Source organism: Coffea arabica, chromosome 4e (assembly GCF_036785885.1).
Source record: "Coffea arabica cultivar ET-39 chromosome 4e, Coffea Arabica ET-39 HiFi, whole genome shotgun sequence".
Classification (NCBI taxonomy): domain Eukaryota; kingdom Viridiplantae; phylum Streptophyta; class Magnoliopsida; order Gentianales; family Rubiaceae; genus Coffea; species Coffea arabica.
Genome location: NC_092317.1, coordinates 40334359 through 40352904, shown reverse-complemented (window position 1 = coordinate 40352904; position 18546 = coordinate 40334359). Strand labels below are relative to the sequence as shown.

The window sequence follows — 18546 nt, the reverse complement described above, 5'->3', positions numbered from 1 at the left end:
AAAAATTCGGCCAATTAGGTTAAATTCCGGATACTGGTTGAAATTTATCGGGTATTAAGAGATAAGTAGAGGAGGTGAAGTGATTGATGTGAGAGGAAAAGAAAGGGATAGGAATGCATTGAATGAGTGACAAGTGTCACCTTGTGAGTGGTTGAAGCCTAAGACAACTATTCACCTTTTGACCTTTTTACCCTTGGATTAAATATCTCAAAAATTGACTCAAAATTCACCATTTCTTTCTCTATGTTGGCCGGCTACCTTAAGCTCAAGAAGAAAGAAAACCTCTCCAATTTTAAGCTTCCAACTAGCTCAAATCATCCAAACCAATCACATAAACTAGTTTCTACTCCATAAAATCCCTCCATTTGGTGCTAGTAAGTGATATTTTGGAAGTGTTCAAGGAAGCTAAGGTGTTCTACAACTCCTTCTCTCTTGTTTACTAGGGCGTGACGGTGGTTCACGACATTCTCTTGACGGAAGTGCATGAAACAACACTTAATTGATAAGTGAGTATACTACTCACTTGAATGTTACAATGTGGCTTTGCTATATGTGATTTTGATGCCTTGAAGGCTTATTTGGCTATTGGAATTGATTGAGGTGAGGGTGTACTTGACCGCCCTCACTCCTTGTGATACCGTTAATGACTGTTTACCGCTTCACTGATATACTGCACTTGCTATATGAGATATTGAATTCACTTCATGAAAAACTGATTTGGTGTCGTTTGGACGAGTATCCAACGGCCTTACTGTACTACTGAGCTCAACCCCGTTGGTAGTCAATTGAATCGAGCCGGCGGGGGCTTGGTCGTGAAAATTGACATGCCACGGGGACTGTACTGGGGAATCTTGTAGTAATGAGACTCTTGATTCCGGTAAACTCGAGTATTACCAAAAGCTACTGATTGGAGTGCGGGCCCGGTTGGGGTATGTTTGGTGGAAGGGATAGGAGTGAAGTGGGTTCTACGGTTGGTACTCATAAACGTTGACGGAGAGTCAATGAGATTGGATCAAGAATGTACGCGTGGAAATGGGCTCTTGAGAGCCGTCCGTATCCTTTTACCGACTTGTTTTATTCTTTCATTGTGTACTTGAAATGAAAGGTTATGCTATATGCTCTTTGTGCTTATGTGGTAGTAACTCACTGGGCTTAAGCTCATTCCGTTCTATTTGTTTTCCTTACAGGAAATGACCACTTTTGGAAAAGGTTGTGTTAGTTGGTTGTCAAGTTGAGCTCATGTAAATGTCTTTTGAATAGCTCTTTGAATGAAACCCTAATGTGTATTGGGTTCAATTTCTTTTGATTGGCAAACCGAACATGTATATCCATGATGAATCGTTTTGATATGCCGCTTTGGCTTTTGGCTTGTAAATGTTACATTTCAATGTTTGGTTGACATTTGGTTGGATTTCGGATTAACTCGTATTTCAAACGGCAAAAGAAAAATTTGGCTACTCTCGGCCTAGTATCCGGATTCGGACATGGCCGGTACTGTTCATCATCGGCTTCGATTTTCGTTTGTTTTTTTATTTTGTGATTTTGACTTGTTTACGCGCGTGGGTATGTTCCGGAACGTATTAGATCGACGTGAACTGATCCGTAGTCCTGGCGAGAGCTGGGCAGGCAGTCCGCTAACCCCTTTGGTTCGCCTTAGGGGAAAGTGGGGCTGTTACAATTGGTATCAGAGCCACTTCGCGTGGTCTCTGCGTGGAGTGAGACTGGGCCAAGTGGTGTTGTGGTCCTAATTTCATGAATATGTCTAAGTGCTCGTTTGAGCATAAGTTATGAACCGGGCATGTGATAAGTGTACGAATCATTATCATGGGACTCGAGGAAGCTAGGTATGTATGTCGGGTAGGAATCTTTAATAAGGATGGTTTACTCTTGGGACCGGCCGGCTCGAGTTGTGAATTATCTTAGATGGGATTCTTGCACCCGGATACGAAAGATATGAGGGCCTAGGCTAGAAAGGATTTGGTGAACTAGAAAGGCCATTCCTCGGTGGATCGTTTATGTTTGTACTTGACTTAACTGGCTGTACATATGTGTGTGGCTTAATTTTGACCGGCTTGTATATATATGTTTTGATCTTGTTTGGAATGTATAAATGTGTGTTATTATAAAAGTTTTGAGTGTTACTCACATGCATCGTGCTTATTTTGGTTTAGTATTATTGCCTAGACCAAGTAAAACTCATGGAAGGTACACGGAGTGGTCGGGGACGTGGGCGCGGAACTAGACAACCCACACCGGTTAGGGGTACAGATTTGTTAGCTAAGTATAATGCTCAATTTGATCCCGGAGTAGTCAATGATAAGGAATTTCGAGGACGAAATTCTTTTAAGGGGGAGAGAGTGTGAGAACCCGTAAATACCCTAATCATTTTCCTAGGGTTTTTCCCCTTTCATGGCATGTTTTCTTGCCTTTTTCCCATCCATTCTTCTCGGGCCATTGCTCACTCATTGTACAAGAGGTTTGATTTTCATTGTCTAGCTCATGTTCATGGCTCGGTTGCAACTCATTCATATTTAGCTCTTCAATCAACGAGGAACTAGAAGGAAATTTTCCTTTATTAACACATGGCTAAGTTGCTCCAAGTGTGAATCCAGCACTTGGCTAATTCTTTCCATCATAGAATCAACCAATGCTTTAGTCTGACTTCGGAAATCAACGCTTGATTCATGAAGCTTTGACTCAATTCGAGGATTCTTGAACTCCTTGTCTTGATTGTCAAGGTACTTTTTAGATGAATCTCGTTTGCTTGAGGTTGGCCTCGATTTAGATGCTCTGCGCAAACTTCTTTGCTCCTTCTCATACTCATCACAATCTCGTTTATACCTTTCATATACACACGAAGCACGGTAACGTTCCATCTCTTCCCGGAGTGAACGAAACTCATGTTGTGAACTAGATTCCATGGGACTAGAGTGCTTGGGAGTAGGCCGCTTGGAACCCCTCCTCTTGAGAGGCTCATTCTCCAAGAATTCTTGGTTGTATGAGTAAGAGGCAACTCCCCTAGGCATGATTACGTAACCTGCAAAAATGGTTAGCAAAGAAAAAGAGATTCCTCATGACTCACAAGCTTATGTGTATGTGCTCATCACTCGTGTATCACTCAACTCTCGTATTTGTCACTCAAAATGCTCTAATGATCTTACCAAATACCTTTACCTGTTGGATTAGATAGTTGAGAAATGCCGCACAAGTCCAATAAATGTCACCAACCGTTTCCACAAGAGTATTGGAGTAACAAGACACGAATTGGAGGTGAAAAGAATGGAATACACGCGCCCTTTGGAAGGTTCCAAGTGGCGGACAGATTTGAGTAATGTGTTAGTGTGAATGGAATCTCAATGAAAACCTAGCTTCCTAAAATGTAGGAGTGTGTTCTTAGAATGTAGGAAGGTGTTCCTAAAATATAGGAGTGTGTCCCTAAAATATAGGAAGGTGTTCCTAAAATGTAGGAGTATTCCTAAAATGTAGGAGTGTGTTTCTAAAATGTAGGAGGGTGTCCAAGTGGAAACAAAAGAGGTATCCAAGCTATCTACTTAGTTTCCTAACTGATTTTGGAAAACAAGTTAGTTTTGGAAACCTTTTAGAAAATCCTTTTCTTTCTTGAACACTTTTAGAAACTCCCCAAATCCCAATCCAAGAAGGATTGCCCTAGCAAATTTCGGTTCTCTCCCCAAGACCCTCTTCCCAAGTCGGTGGGGGTTGGCTTATTAAAGCCCTCTACTCAAACCGTCACTTGCACACACACAAATACCAAGCACAATTCGGATTTTTCTGGTTTTAGTGCTCAAGGCAGTTTAGGCTATAGTGCAAGACAATGGACTCTCAACAAGAAGGTGCAAGCAATCTTACTCAAGCTCCCCCCCCAACGGGTTACTCAAGATTTTCCCAAGAAATTTACTCCCAAACCAAGGAAACCCTTCATCACCGCAAGGGAGTACAAAAGGATGTTTATTCGAAAGGTGAAACAAGTTCCCAAGGAACAAGAACTTCAAGAAGAGGTGGGTCAAAACTTTTTAATTCCTTTTTCCTTGTTTAATTTTCTGTTTTGGGAACAAAAGCACGATGTAAGACTCTTTTGACAATAAAATTTGACTTTCCTCTCTTGTTTTTCTTTGGTTTCTTGCCAATCAGGTTCTTTTTCTTTTCTTGGTTTTCGTTTCTATTTTTCTTTTTTTTTAACTCAAACGAACAACAAAGGCACCTTGGCCGAAAGAAACAACTCCAGATTCGGTCAGCCCCTCAATTCGCACCAACGTTCATCCCCAATCCGTCAAGAACTAGCAAGATACCTCTCAAGAATTTCAAGAACTTCAAGATAGTAATCAAGAACTTCAAGAAGCCCTTAAATCTTGTAGATTCTCTTAAGATTCACAAACGCCAACTAGTTCTACCAAAAATCAGTTTTGAAAATTAAGCAAACAACTTGGATGAAGCAAACAAAACTTGGACAGATTTGAACAATCAAACCCTAGCGCGCAAAAGGAAACCCTAGCCGCCACTACTAGAATTTTCTTTTGTTTCCTTGTTGATCACGAACAGATTGGAACTAACAACAATAACGCACGAGTTGGACAGAAATTTTGATGCAACAAAGGACACAAAGTACGGTCAGATTGTCAAGCAACAAGCGACGCATGCATGGACAGAGTTGATCCACAAAGACTCAAAGCTTCGGTCAGATTATGCAGCGCGACAAATAATCAACTTCGACCAGAATTTTTATTTTTATTTTTTGATCAAGCACACGGTCGAGTTGTGAGGCAATAACGACACCAACACGCAAGAACAAGGCTATAATCTGACCACACACGATGAACAGAATTTCTGGATAGATTGTGACTCAAAACAAAGCAACTTTGCGGCAACAAGAGTAAGAAAACCCTAGTAGCCGCCAAATATATATATATATATTTTTTATAACACAGCAAAGACGGATAGATTAGAAACAAGACTCAACAACAAGAACCAAAAATGACACGGGCAGAATTTTTTTTGGAATAATGCAGCGGAAATAACACAAAACCCTAACGACACAACTACGAAAAACAAGGATATAACGAAAGATACCTCCACCTAAGTTCTGAAGCCAACTGATACACTCCTCGATCAACTCGTTTCGAGACACATAGCACGCTTGCCCAAGGATCTAGCGAGGTTGTCCAACGCTTGGATTGCGGGACCTAAAATCAAAACGGACAACACGAATTAGTTGAAGGGTAGTAGAACGGCGACTCCAACAGAGGTGATTACTCTAGTGGATAGGTCGGTGGAACAATCAAGGACCTTCACGAGATTGCTCAAGAACCCTTGCCAGAAGCAAGTAAAGGATCGAATGCTCTCAATAATTGAAGAGAAACAAATCAGAATTTTATTATGAAAAACTGTGTACCCTTTAACCGTACAAAGTAACCCTTTATATAGGCTAAGGGACTAATGGAACCCTAAGGAAAATAGGAAAGGAGGTTCGGCCACTCCTTGGCCAAGATGGGCCAACCTATGACTCAATAAAACAATCTAATCTAACTCAAAGCAATTGAAACCTAGCACTAAGGCCCAAGGCCTAGTCGGCCATCCCACTTAGGGCCCACTTGAGTCTTCATGGGCTTGGATCATCGTGTAGACATCTCGATGATCAACTTCTAAACCTTCAATGTTCCTATGGAAGCCTTGAGTCAAGGTCGCCATCCATCTCGCCATCCGTGCACACATAATAGAGCTGCCCATGGAAAAACACTGGTTCCTTCAAGTAGATACTAACATAATCAAGTATTTGTCCTTGAGTTTTGTTTATTGTCATGGCAAAGCACAAGCGAATTGGAAATTGAGTCCTTGTATATGGAATAGGATATTGTTCATCAATTGGAGGTTGTAAGGGAATTCTATGGATGAACACATCTTTTCCACCAAAATCTCCCATAGTTATTTGAGCATGAATGACATGTTTGCTCAAACTTTTACAAATTAATCTTGTTCCATTGCAAAGATCCTCAGTAGGGTCTAGGTTTCTAAGCAATATCACAAGAACACCAGGTTTCAAAATTAGTCTATAGGGAAAAAGGCCACTGGGAGATAAAGGGTTTAACAAATCTTCATATTGAACTTTATTGTTTGGATTCAAAGCTCGATCAAAACTTAGATATTCTACTGCTGTGCCTAGGAATTTTTCAATTAAGATGTCATTCACTTCATCCACAAAATGATTCTTTGTAGTGAGGATTGCTCGATTTAATGGCAAGGCAGGATTTTCTAATCTATGTTGAATGTGGGGATAAACCATATCTATCAGATCATGAAGTGATGCATTTTGTGAACCATCGCTAACCAAAAAAGAAGAAGGCAGTTGTATGAGATTGTCATCTTCAGCTTGTTCAGTGCCATCACCAGCCCTTAATAAGAAATCCGTGAATGAGGAATCAAATCGAGCCCTCATGTTTTGTGTGAGCTCTAATTTTTCAAGAACTGGCCAAATAGGAGAATTAATCAAAGAAGTAGCAATGGTTTCAGATTGGCTTCCCTTACAAACCACTGGTAAGGTTTGTCTAAAATCACCCCAAAGAACAATTACTTTCCCACCAAAGATCTTATCTGAATTCATAAGATCTCTTAGAAAATCATTTAAAGCTTCAATTGCGGATCTCTTGCACATTGGAGCCTCATGTGATGCCCCACTTCTCCCTAAGGCGAACCAAAGGGTATCTGCGAGATGCCTGCCCAGCTCTCGCCAGGACTCAAGCAAAAATACATTCAAGCTTATAGCGGTACTACATATCCAAACCAAATATTATAAATGCATCTAGTGCGGAAGCATTCAAGCTTAACAATATCCATCCATTATCCAACCCACACATCGGGTGTTCATAATACATCGTAAATCCCAAAATATACCTCACATATATCCGAATGATACATTAAACTTTCAAAAGTACAACCATAAAGGGGTCAAGCCAAATTACACTTGAAACCCTAAGCCAAAATACGAAAAGGGGTTTCTCCAAGTTCATTCCCTGTCCAGACCTGTTAAGGAAAACAAATCTACAGGGTGAGCAAAACGCTCGTTAGGCCAAGAACACACATGCAAGCACATTGTTCAAATAACAATCCCAATTTACAAGTCGAGCAATAATAATTCAGTAATTAACAATTTACTGGAAAGGTAAGCAGAAACAATTCAAGGATACTGGAGCTCTCAGGAGCTATATTCCACGTGCACGATCAATAACCTCCACGAATTGACACTCCGTCAATCGGGTAGATTTAGTCCGTAGAACTCCACTTAACATGTCCCCTTTCACCTTACATACCCCTATTTCGGGCCCGCCTGTCATTGGTTTGTGGCGATACTACTCGAGTATGCCAAGCAAGACCTCTCATTAGGTCAAGCTTTTATGTCTCATGGCTCGCCAAGGTTCCCGACCAAGCCCATGCCGGCTCGAGTCCAAGGTTGGCCAATGAGATTTGGGCATCCCATGAACATTGGCGTGTCGAGGAGATTCACTCCAACGACGTATGCAGCCATAGCATATCAAATCATGTATCAAGCATTAACATATCCAAGCAATCGATGTATTCAAGTAATCGATATATTCAAGTAATTTGAGCACGAATTAAATTGTTTCGAATGAGAACGAGTGCGATAAAGTACACACTCGACTCCATTTTTCAAATCTCATAGCATTGATAACAATAGCATGTAACAAGTTCACAGGAGTTCAAGTAACATGCACTTGACACTCACCAAGTATTTAGAGCAAGTAGGGTCAAGGAAAGTTCAAGCGTCCACCGCGGGATCCTCTTGAAGGTCCTTGTGTGCGCCTGAGCAAATAATAGTAAATTATTATTCATACACCCCAATTATCGAAGAAAATTCGTGTACTAGAAGAATCTAGGAAATGTCGTGAAAATGAACCCAATTACTTGTAAATCGAGGTTCGAGTGGGGTTTCATAAGATACAAGAGCATTTGAGTTTTTATCTTGGAAATCAAGGATAAAACGTTTGAATAATATCAAAAGAATAAAGAGTTCTTGGAAAACTCTATTTCCTTGAAAGTTGGAAAATTTCAGTTTTGTTACGAATCTTTGAAAAATTGTATCTCTCTCGATATAAGTCCAAAATTGGAGAAATTTATACCGCTGGAAATCTCTTGGAAAGTAATAAAAGTTCTTAGAAGACACTTTCCCATGAATCTAAGTGGTAGGTGTCCAAAAATGAGCTTGAAGTTACTGCCTTAATTCACAAGACAGAATTAAGTTGGTTTTTGGCCAACTTTGAAAATTCGGAAAAATTCACACGTTACGAACCAGCCTCTGGAATTTGTAACTCAATTAGAGTTGCAAGTAAGGTTCATAAAAAAACAAGCGAATCAAGAATCGGAGTTTCGAGCACCGAGATACGGTAGTTCAAAGTTGGGGAAAATTCAAGACTGGAGAAAAATTTCCAGATTTGAACTTCCAAAATTGGAACTTTAGTTAGGTATCAAAAAGAACTTGGATTGGTACCAAATTTGGTAGTACAATACTCCTATATGAAGGGTATCTCTCTATCAAATTTCATGGAAAAATACCTTCGGGAAGGTAGTCAACCAATCATCCAAAGTTTCGGAAAAATTCTAAGGCAATCTGCCTTGAGTTCTTTTGCTTTCCGTTTCCAAACATTCGGCCAAGGAAAAACTCCAAACAGGGTTCATTTGTATAAGAAAAGTCCAAGGAACATTCATGGTACATTTGGTAGTTGTTTAACACCAAGAGTTTCAATTAACAAGATCACAACAAGTCGTTAATCAAATCTGTCCCCAAAACTAGGGTTTTCCAAAAACAGGGCAGTCCTCTTGTTTTGATCACAACTCAGTCAATTTAACTCAGAATTGAGCATGGTTTATGTCGTTGGAAAATACATTCATAGGTTTATAATATTACAGAAGAAATCGTTTTAAAATTCGGCACACAACGAGCTCGAAATTGAGCCTAAAGTTGCTGCCTCAGCACTTCATTTCAGCAGAACAGAGGAACAGAACAGCCTTCTTAAAACGATTGGTTTGGCTCACACACATGGAACCAGAACGTGCATTTTATATCAAATTAAAGCTGGGAATGTCTAGTTTCAAACGCCACTTCCGAAACTCAATTTCGACGTCGGAGTACCGAGTTATGGAGAAAACTCTAACGCTGGTCAGTGCATTACGGGACAGTTTTCCAGATTGCTAGCTCTAGGAGAAAAATTCATTTGACCAACCAAACCTCAATATTTTTCAATGAAAATTTTTACACAACTAATATAACATGTAAAAAACACAATCAAGCCATTATAACCTCAAAATATTGCATTAAAGTGGCCGAACAAGTCAGGGGCAAAATGGTCAGATTTGGCCTTTTGCTCTCCTTGAAGTTTCCACTAATTATGCACCAATAATCCAACATTTTAAACACTAATCCAACATTATAAATATCATCAACCCAAAATCAGTCCTCATCACAAATGTGGGAGTTCATAGAGCCCACCCTTTTCATCTTACACCATAAACAACTAACTAAGTGCATGCATGAGCTTAATCTTGCTATATAACCTCCAAAAGATAAGAATCCATGGGTTGATCATTACCTACTCCTTTGCTGTGCAAGATCAGAATTTTTCGGCCCTCTTGAAGCTCCAAGAAACCGTGAAAGCTCCCCTCTTTCTTAGCTAGATATAATCTCCAAGTGGTTTGCTAAGTGGTCTCCAAGTTTGGTGTGATTTGGATGAAATTTGGTGCGATTTGGATGAAATTTGGTGCATGGATTGAAGATGAAAAATGAAGAACAATGGAGAGTTCTTCTCCCTTCTTGTTGCACGGCCAAATGAAGTGAGGAGAGAGAAAGTGTTGGTTCAATTGTGGCTTCCTAAGGAAGATTCATTGTGTGGTGCAAAATCCATCTCAAAGTCAACTTGAAAATAGTGCAATTAGGATGCGTTTGGACTCGATTTTCTCTCGCTTTTGTTGCACTAGTGCACTAAACCTCTAATGCACTTATATTCATGTAGATAATATTCACTCTTAATTGTCACGAAATAAGGGTCTAAAGTCCCTCAATTAAAATCGCGCGTGTGAAAACGCGTATCGCCAATTTGAACGCTATAATGCGAAACTTTCGAGAAATTCTTATAACGATTGTACTACTAACTATCACTTGAGTACTTAAACATAAAATTACCTATTTTAGGACCATTGTACAAGTCTTGAATATCCCAAGCCTATTGTACTCTCAATCGGATAAAATTTCCTAACGCGTTTTCATTTTTTCGCTAAACAAGCTTCCAAGAAAATAATTTTTGAAACGAGACACTTTAAAAATATAATGAAGCTATAATTCCATGTATTTAGGTCTAATAAGGATAGAAAATAATATTCGGGGCCATTGGCCAAATAAATAATTAAATAAGCTCGTAACAGGAATTTAAAATAGGTAAATTTGTGAGTTCTTACATGAGTCGAGTATTAATTTCTCAATTAACTTTTCTTAATCTACTATTAATCATTCTTAATTCTCCAATATTAATACACTCCCGATTCAAGTATAGCCTCGAAAGACGTGCACTCGTTGTTCCAAACTAAACGAATTTTTGAAAAGTAAATTTTCTAACAAAACGGTTTAAAAACATAAAAGAGACGTTGTTCCATCTAAATGGATTTAAAATGGTCGAAATAAATAATTCAGAGAAAATGAGTGAATAATTATTTAAATAACCCGGTAATATTCTATAAAAATAAGAAAATTTTCGAGTCCCCACACTTCATCCCAAATAATTAATTTGCATTCCTTAATCATACCTACCAAATTGCTTTGTTTACTAATTTTGCATGCTCTACCCTATGAGGTATCAATTGGTATTTAAAACCGAGAGTGAGCGGTTCTACCTCTAGGTAGTATTGATGCAGCAACACCTGATGCTGTTGTCGCTAATGCTATATAGCCCTTTGACCTAATATCAGCCAACAACGCTCTATAAAGAAAAGATTTTCCAGTTCCACCAGGGCCATCAACAAAAAATGCACCACTCTTATTTTCATAAACTCTTTTAGATAGAACTTCAAATGCATGCCTCTGGTTTTGATTAAGCAAAGAAATTGCATTTAAGTCCTCTTCAAGGACTTTTATGCTTTTTTCAGCCAATACCTCTCTTGTTTGGTTCTCTATATCTGAGAATGAGAAATTATTAGGAAGTAAGCCAAATGAAGCTATATTTTTTCTCATTGACTGCAGAAAACCATTTATTTGCTCTAAAACTTTTCTTTTGATTTCTCTAGGAGATAAATCAGTATTTCTCAAGAAATCTTTGGACATGACAACCTCAAATTTTGTCTATAGCTGTTTGGGGTCATTCGGACAGGAGTAAACTAACAGCTTAGCAAAAAGTCGTCTCATTTCATAAGGCATATGAAAAAGAGACGCTTCTTGTAGATAAATTTCTTGGCTATCATCATCCTCAAGTAGGCCGCGCAAAAGAGCTACCTCACGAAAGGTTGTGAGTCATTAAGTCTTCAAAAGACTTTGGCGTACGGACTTTAGACAAAAGAAGCCTGAGGTAATATCTTTCTCCCTCATATAGATGAGCTGTATTTATTCGGCCTATGGAATCTCTCTTATCTCTAATTTTCCAGCATTTTTCATTAGCTAACCACACAAAATGGTCTGGAAATTGAGCATATGTGCAATTTAGCTCTTGTACAACTGAATTTGTTCTATTCATATAGAAAAATTCAGTCAACATTGTCTTCCTATTTCTTGGATGTTTGACTATGTTATTTAAATTTTCATGCTTCTTGAAGTGAACTGGCTGAAAATTTGGAAGGTACAGTTATAGGTGAATAATAGCTAGTTTAATTTCTCTTATGGAAAATCGAAATAGTCTCCAAATAGCCTCAGGTGGCGAAACCCACCGAGCTGCCTGATATTGTTGAATTTCATCAATCTGATTGTTTGGATTATCATAATTGAAATGGAAACTGATTCGATCATGACCTTTGCAGATATACTTGTAAATGTATTTGACAGCCAGAATTGTTGAGCAAATCTCAACATTAGTGTGGCAATTGAACTTAACAAAAAATATGCATTATAAGGAATAACCCATCTATTATCAAGCTTTTGTTTTCTGACTTTAATTTTAACACCATTGTTCCTTCTTCGATATTTTGGATAGGAATCTAGCGTCTGAATTGTTTGCTCAGAGAACTCTTTTGGATAAGAATTTTTGTAGCAGCCATGCTTACTCATGCAAACATTTGATGGGTTTAACACACCACAAGGGCCATGCATCATGTGTTTTTTAACCATCCTGTATAGGTGTGGATATTTTATTTTATCTGGAATTTCTGCACTAACAATTTTATCATATTCATTAGAAATGAACATTTTGTGCTGAGGCTTTAAGATTAAAAGAAAATGAGCATGTGGCAGGCCTCTTTTTTGAAATTCTATCACATATGTATAGGCTGCCACTTCTCCAAAAATATTTTTCTTTAAAAGCTTATTCTTTAATTCTTCTAGTTTAGCACGAAAGACCCTTACAACCAAATCTGGTCAATTTTGGGCTTCCTCTGTTGGCAGTAAATGTTCTTTTATTTCTGGCCAATTGGGATTGCAAGTCATGGTCAAGAATATATCAAGCCCGCCAAATTTTTCGACCAAGGTCATTGCATCTATGTATTTTCTTCTTAGATTTCTTGGTCCTTCAATAAAGCTAGCTAGTAAAAATACTCTTTAACCAATATTTGCTGCCCGGACTTCACCAGCACCTATTGAGTCTACTATGCCTTGTAAGAATCCTTTTCTAAATTCTTCTTGCTGGATTCTCAAATAATCTAATCTTTGTGATTCATGTTTAACATACATATCAACAACATATTGCTGAAATAGCCTACCAAAGTGCAATAAGAAAGATTCATAATCGTTTCTCATTTGCAATTTATAGGCATAGTATTCATGGATGGAAACGAAATCAAGATCGCCATCTATTCCTACCATTATTGGTTGAAGGAATTTAGAAAAAAGGTTAATGAGGTTAGCATGCTAAAGTTAATTGAACACGGGTGGAAAAGATTTATTCTACTTATAGTCTTGTTCCATCTGTATTAACTCTTCGGCAGTAGAAGCATTCATTGGAGAAATAGAAATTTGAGCATCTCTTTTCCTAGTCTTTTTTTGGTGCAGCTTTTTTCCTTGTTTTTTAATCCCTTGATGCCAACAAGGTTCACCAAAAGGAAGCAAAAGAGGGTATTGGAGAGGGTCATAACAGCCATAGTAATATTCGATATTGTGTAAATGGCCATCATGGGTGTACACTCGAATATCTCGACGGCTTGTTTCTCTATTTTCTTCTCCTTCTACCCATAAAGTAGCAAATTGAGACACTGTAGGCTTATTAAATACTCTTTCGACTAAACCAGGGTGTGTTCGTAAAACAATGCGATAAGTATCAAGGTTATGAACCTCCCTTAAGCCACTGAAGAATCTAGCATAGGGATTTTGCTGCATGACATTCATGGTTTTCTGGAGAATGCTCTTAGTTAATCTTGGGTAGCCATTTAATCGATTTGCTAATTCATTTTCACTATCATGAAAATAGAACTGCAAATTTTTTAAGGTCTCTAAATCATTGATGAAATGATAAACCTGACCTGTACTCTAAAAGTATAAATACCATTATTTCTCTTAGCCAAATTTTTATCACATTTTACTCCAAAGGAAGTGAAAGCAAAGATGTTATTAATTGTTCTAATATAGGTCCTAAATAGTTGAGCTTCCTCAGATGATGAGGTAAGAAGTTCTTTTAGAATAGCTAGGATTGAATTGCTAGCTAAAACAACATCCCCATTAGAACAACAAAAGTTTGTTGTTTCATGAGCAAATTTTTTTGCACCACAATGGGGGGACAGTTTGGTTGGTGAGGAAGCAAATCGGCAGCAGCAGGAATGTGATTTTAGACCTCACAACCTATTTTTGGAGTTCTTGCTATAATCGACAAGAAAAAGATATTTAGTTATTCATTCTATCTAGTAGAGACCAGCAGAAATTAAAAAACTGAAGCTAATAAGACATTAAAAAGTTCACAATACCTGTACGCTTTCTCTTAGGCTTTATTTGGCTTGATTGGGATATGTCTCTATCTATTCCTTTAGTGTTTGCCGCTGAAACTGGATAGAATATAGTATAAGTTAAACAAAAAGGCTGAGGTGTGGGAGGTTAAATGTTTATGTTTATGTGAAAGGTTTATCTAAGGTTAAAGGTTTTCATAACATACTAAAGGTTTGGAAAACACTGTTTGTAAAAGCATAATCATTCCAGTAGCCAAGTAAATTGTTCTAAATGTGAAAAGTCATGAAAAATGTAAAAAATTAATTTTATAGTTTATAAAATGATAAGTTAGAGTAACTGATTTAATTTTAAAATTGAAGTCATAGGAAACTCAAGTTTAGGAAAATGGCTTTAAAAGACAAAATGAGTTTAAAATATAATTACATAACATTTTTTATGTTATGGACCTGTTTTGGTTCTCATTGAATAGAAGTCATATACTTTTATAGAAAGAAAAAATGGTTAACTTGGAAAATATGTAGAATTTAGTGAAGATAATGATATGGGAAAAAATGCTGGTATCAAATTGTATGAGTTGATTTGACTTTAATAGCAGATTAATAGGGGTGATTAAGTCAAGAACCTGTAGATTCATATTGCATTGATTGTGGTTGCACAATACCCACAGCAAGAATGTCAACAATTGTAGAAGGATGAAGTTGAGATTTGGCAGGCGCACTTTTAGATGCCTTTTTTTTTGGCACCTATTATGTTTTAGTATCATAGATCTCTCCCTTCTATTATTTGCAGCAACAGGATTTTTTGTTGCCAAGAGTTTAGATGGTGCATTGGCAAATGAATGCACCATATTTGAACTTGCAAACAACAAAGTAGATGGGCTCATAGGCTGAGTCATACCAGGCTCAATAGAGTGAGTCACGAACCTAGAAGAGCTAGCATTTTCAACTTCTATATGCTCTGTTTCATGCATACAATGCATTTGAGATATTTGAGCTTCTAATGTAAGATGGTCCTCTTTGTTACAGTCTATAATGGAAGACTCAAGTGCTGCAAATCCAAATGACGCATTCATGGATGCTTGTGTGTCATTTGAATTGGCTGGTAGGTTAGAATGAACATTCGGAGATCTAAGAAGAAATGGCTGATGTGATTCTAGAGATATGGAGTGAAGCAAGCTATCTCTTTGAGATTTTTCGCTTCCATATCTCATAACTTTTTGGCTTCTATTATTTCTTATAGTAAGAAATTGATTTTCTTGAAATGGAAGTGATCTGCTCATAGATGGCTGGCTACTATTTGGGCCCACAGGAAGCAAATGAAGCACATTAATCACATTTGAGGTTCCTGGAACATGAAGGCGTGACAGTCTATCTAACCATTTCTGTCTCCGTTTTTGAATAGCTTGTTTTCTATAACTAACTTTATCCATATTTTTCAGTCACCTCAAATGGAGGAATAGTAGTAGCATTGTAGAATCCTCATTTACGACAAAATACATAAGAAAAGAAGGATGCTAATCTATCAAGCTAGACATGATAAAATAGTTAAAAGAACTTCTCTAGGATAATGGCTGACTATTAGACATTTTGATCACTATTTAGCCAACCATATAATTGCTCTATATTATACGGTTGTTTATATACTCTTACGCAAATAATATAAGACAACCAAATAAACAGAAAATAACTATAGAACAAAGGTAAAACCAACTGAACACATGACTAATTAAAGCTTAAAGGAATTAAGCATAAAGAGCCACCAAAGTCTAATAACAAAAGCATAAAAAATCTTGAACTAAGGAGACAATATAGCTAACTAAAGAGTTTTTTGTAAAAAGGGAAGCAAAACTTCTTTATATTATAAAAGTCACACTAAAGCGTTAGACATACCTGCCAACACTAACAATAAGTCAGAGAGGGAAACGTACAAAGCTCTGCGTCTAGGATGAAGTGCAAATTATCCAAGCAACAAAACACAAGGAAAAGGAAATATCAGGGAAAGAACATGGACAAAAAGAGCCAAAGAAAAACAGTAAATATTAATTCCTGCATTAGTTTTCTATATGAACAGTTGCACCATAAAGTTGTAATCAGTGAACACATAGAAGTTCTAGTTCTGCACCATCATTCAAGTACTACAGCGATGGCATTTGTCTTAATAGATTGTATAACTGATCTAAATGTCATTCGTAAAATATAGTGTGCTAATGACTTTGGCTCACAAAATCTGTTATTGATGTCCATTACTACAATCTTTTTCTAGTGTATATAGCAATTTGACTGTTTGATAGAACATTGATTATATACAAACCAATAGAACAGCTCAGCTGGCCAGAATCACATCAGCAAATGGATCTCTCCTTTTTGTAGGTATGCCACTAATAATATATTACTTCAAGAATTCACCAAATTTCAAAATGAGGATTATTAAATTGGGAGCTGGATTGGTATCTTCACTTTTGACTTGTTTTTTTAGGTGGATGGGTAGCTGAATGGGTTGCAGCAGCACAATTGGCAAAGGGTTGCAACAGGACACAAAAGAAGATTACCAAAGGGTTGCAGCAGCACAATTGCAAGTGTATGGGTGAGCAACATTTGGACGGGCTCATTGGACTCTTAAAAATGTCATCAACCACTGGAGTTTGGAGTGGATGATCAAGAATGTTTACATCAAGCTTTAAGGTTTTACCAATTTTCTCCTTTATTTATTGTGCTTTATTTGCAAAAACAGTACGACTGTCAAGATTAACACAATCAGGTGCTCAAATAAATAACCATTTTTTCACAAAGGATCACACAAAACAAATAGCACTAATAAACTTAAATAAATGAAGCAGAAACTGAAGAAAAACTACTAAAAAGAAAAGGGAAAGGTGAAATTTTAATTATGAAAATATAGTCACATAAATGAATCCCAATAAAACTTAGTGAAGAAAAGTTGCTCATAGATTCAAGAAACATATCAAACTGACCTTCAAGTTAAATGATTTCTTGACTGATGATATGAACCATAGCAAAAGGAACCTATCAATTGAAGCATATGTGTATATTAGAATTTATTAATCTGTCTATTATTCATACATGCAAAATTTGACAAAAAAAGAAAAGTTTTTTTCACACCAAAGAATCTCCAAAGAAGAAGGTGTAAAGACCAAGATGCTTCTTCTTACAACAATATCTCCCCACTTAGAAAACTCAGTTCATAAGGCAGAGGAGCCAACACAATGGACTAATAAATACCTCTATTCCATTTTTGATTTCGTAATTCACTGGAAAAGCTACAGGCTAAATGGCTAGGAAACCTATTTCTCATCATAACTGGAAACAGGGAAAAATCATATCTGAAAATATATTTATCATCAGTACCGTACGGCTGATGAGAATTGAATAGCAAAGAATGATTTGAGGGGAAAATTGAATGGCAAAGCTGATGAGAATAGAATGGCAAACTTAATCTAACAAAAAGTTCCCAATTTCCCTCCTTTGAAGTACAATTATCATGCAACACGAAATCAATATAGAAATGGGCTGATCTATATTAAAGAAAGAGGAAAACTCGGCAAGTCTATGCAAGAGTAGTTCACCTATTCCCAATTTCCCTCCTTTGCAGTACAAACACCATATGAGTGACCAGCAATCCTTGCAACATGAAATCAAGCGTATGCAAGAGTAGTTGACGTTTCGAATTGGGTTTGGTAGAATAGGCACTTGGAATTGGATTTACTTAAAATAGGAGTTTCGAATTTTTGCTCAGAATCTCCGTTTCGTAGAGAGAAAGAAAGAAAAAGGCTTGAAGGGCAACTTTTGAAAGAAACAGTTCAACATCAGAAAAAGAAAAGGCTTTGGGCAATTTACAACAAATATATGAGCTGCCACTTGTCAAATAATTAAGAAGCCACGTGGCAAAAGAAAAGGAAAGCACTAAACCTTCATCCTTTCTTATATACAAGGTAGAAAGATTTTGCTCTTACAGGCAGCCGTACCAAACTTCCGTACTTTTATGTTTGCGTTGTTGAGAATTTGAATAAACTTTTGCCTTCTAACTTTTGTCTTTATCCTCCAGATTTTGATATGATATTAATACTTTTGTTGCGTGAATTTTGTGTTAACAAGTGATATCAGAACTATAGGTTCAAAAATTTAATCCTAGGGCATTTGTGGTACCTGTGCCATAGAAGGGTATAAAAGTTATGATAGAGTACTCATATATTGAAGGATTGGATCACGAGGTTTGGTTTTAGGGTACTCATTTGTTAATTGGAAATTAGGAAAAAATTGACTCTAATTGGACAAAGGTTTAAAAAGAGAAACTCTGTTGAAATTGTTAGTGTTGACAGTGATAACAAAAATCTTATCGAATTATTGTGGCATGCAGTAATCAGGAGAAAAGGTCCTGTCAAATTGTTGATTGTGGAGTTTGATCAAGCTTGAAGCCAAGAAATCCAAATTATTCAAGCA

At 37.2% G+C, this 18546-nt stretch overlaps 1 long non-coding RNA gene across 3 annotated transcripts in view; it reads right to left on the bottom strand.

The window, feature by feature from the left end:
• The window catches only part of LOC140005785 (uncharacterized), a 33180-nt gene extending 15141 nt beyond the window's left edge, over positions 1 to 18039 (bottom strand). The window contains exons 1-6 of one of the 3 annotated variants that reach the window (XR_011813354.1): positions 17673 to 18039; positions 17061 to 17112; positions 15979 to 16028; positions 14110 to 14187; positions 7754 to 7830; positions 6785 to 7032 (exon numbers count right to left, since the gene is read on the bottom strand). This is a non-coding gene — a long non-coding RNA (uncharacterized lncRNA). Of the gene's footprint in view, positions 1 to 6784; positions 7033 to 7753; positions 7831 to 14109; positions 14188 to 15978; positions 16029 to 17060; positions 17113 to 17672 lie in introns of those variants that run through there. The other 2 variants (XR_011813355.1, XR_011813353.1) reach the window with 2 other exon arrangements.
• Positions 18040 to 18546: the final 507 nt, after the last annotated feature.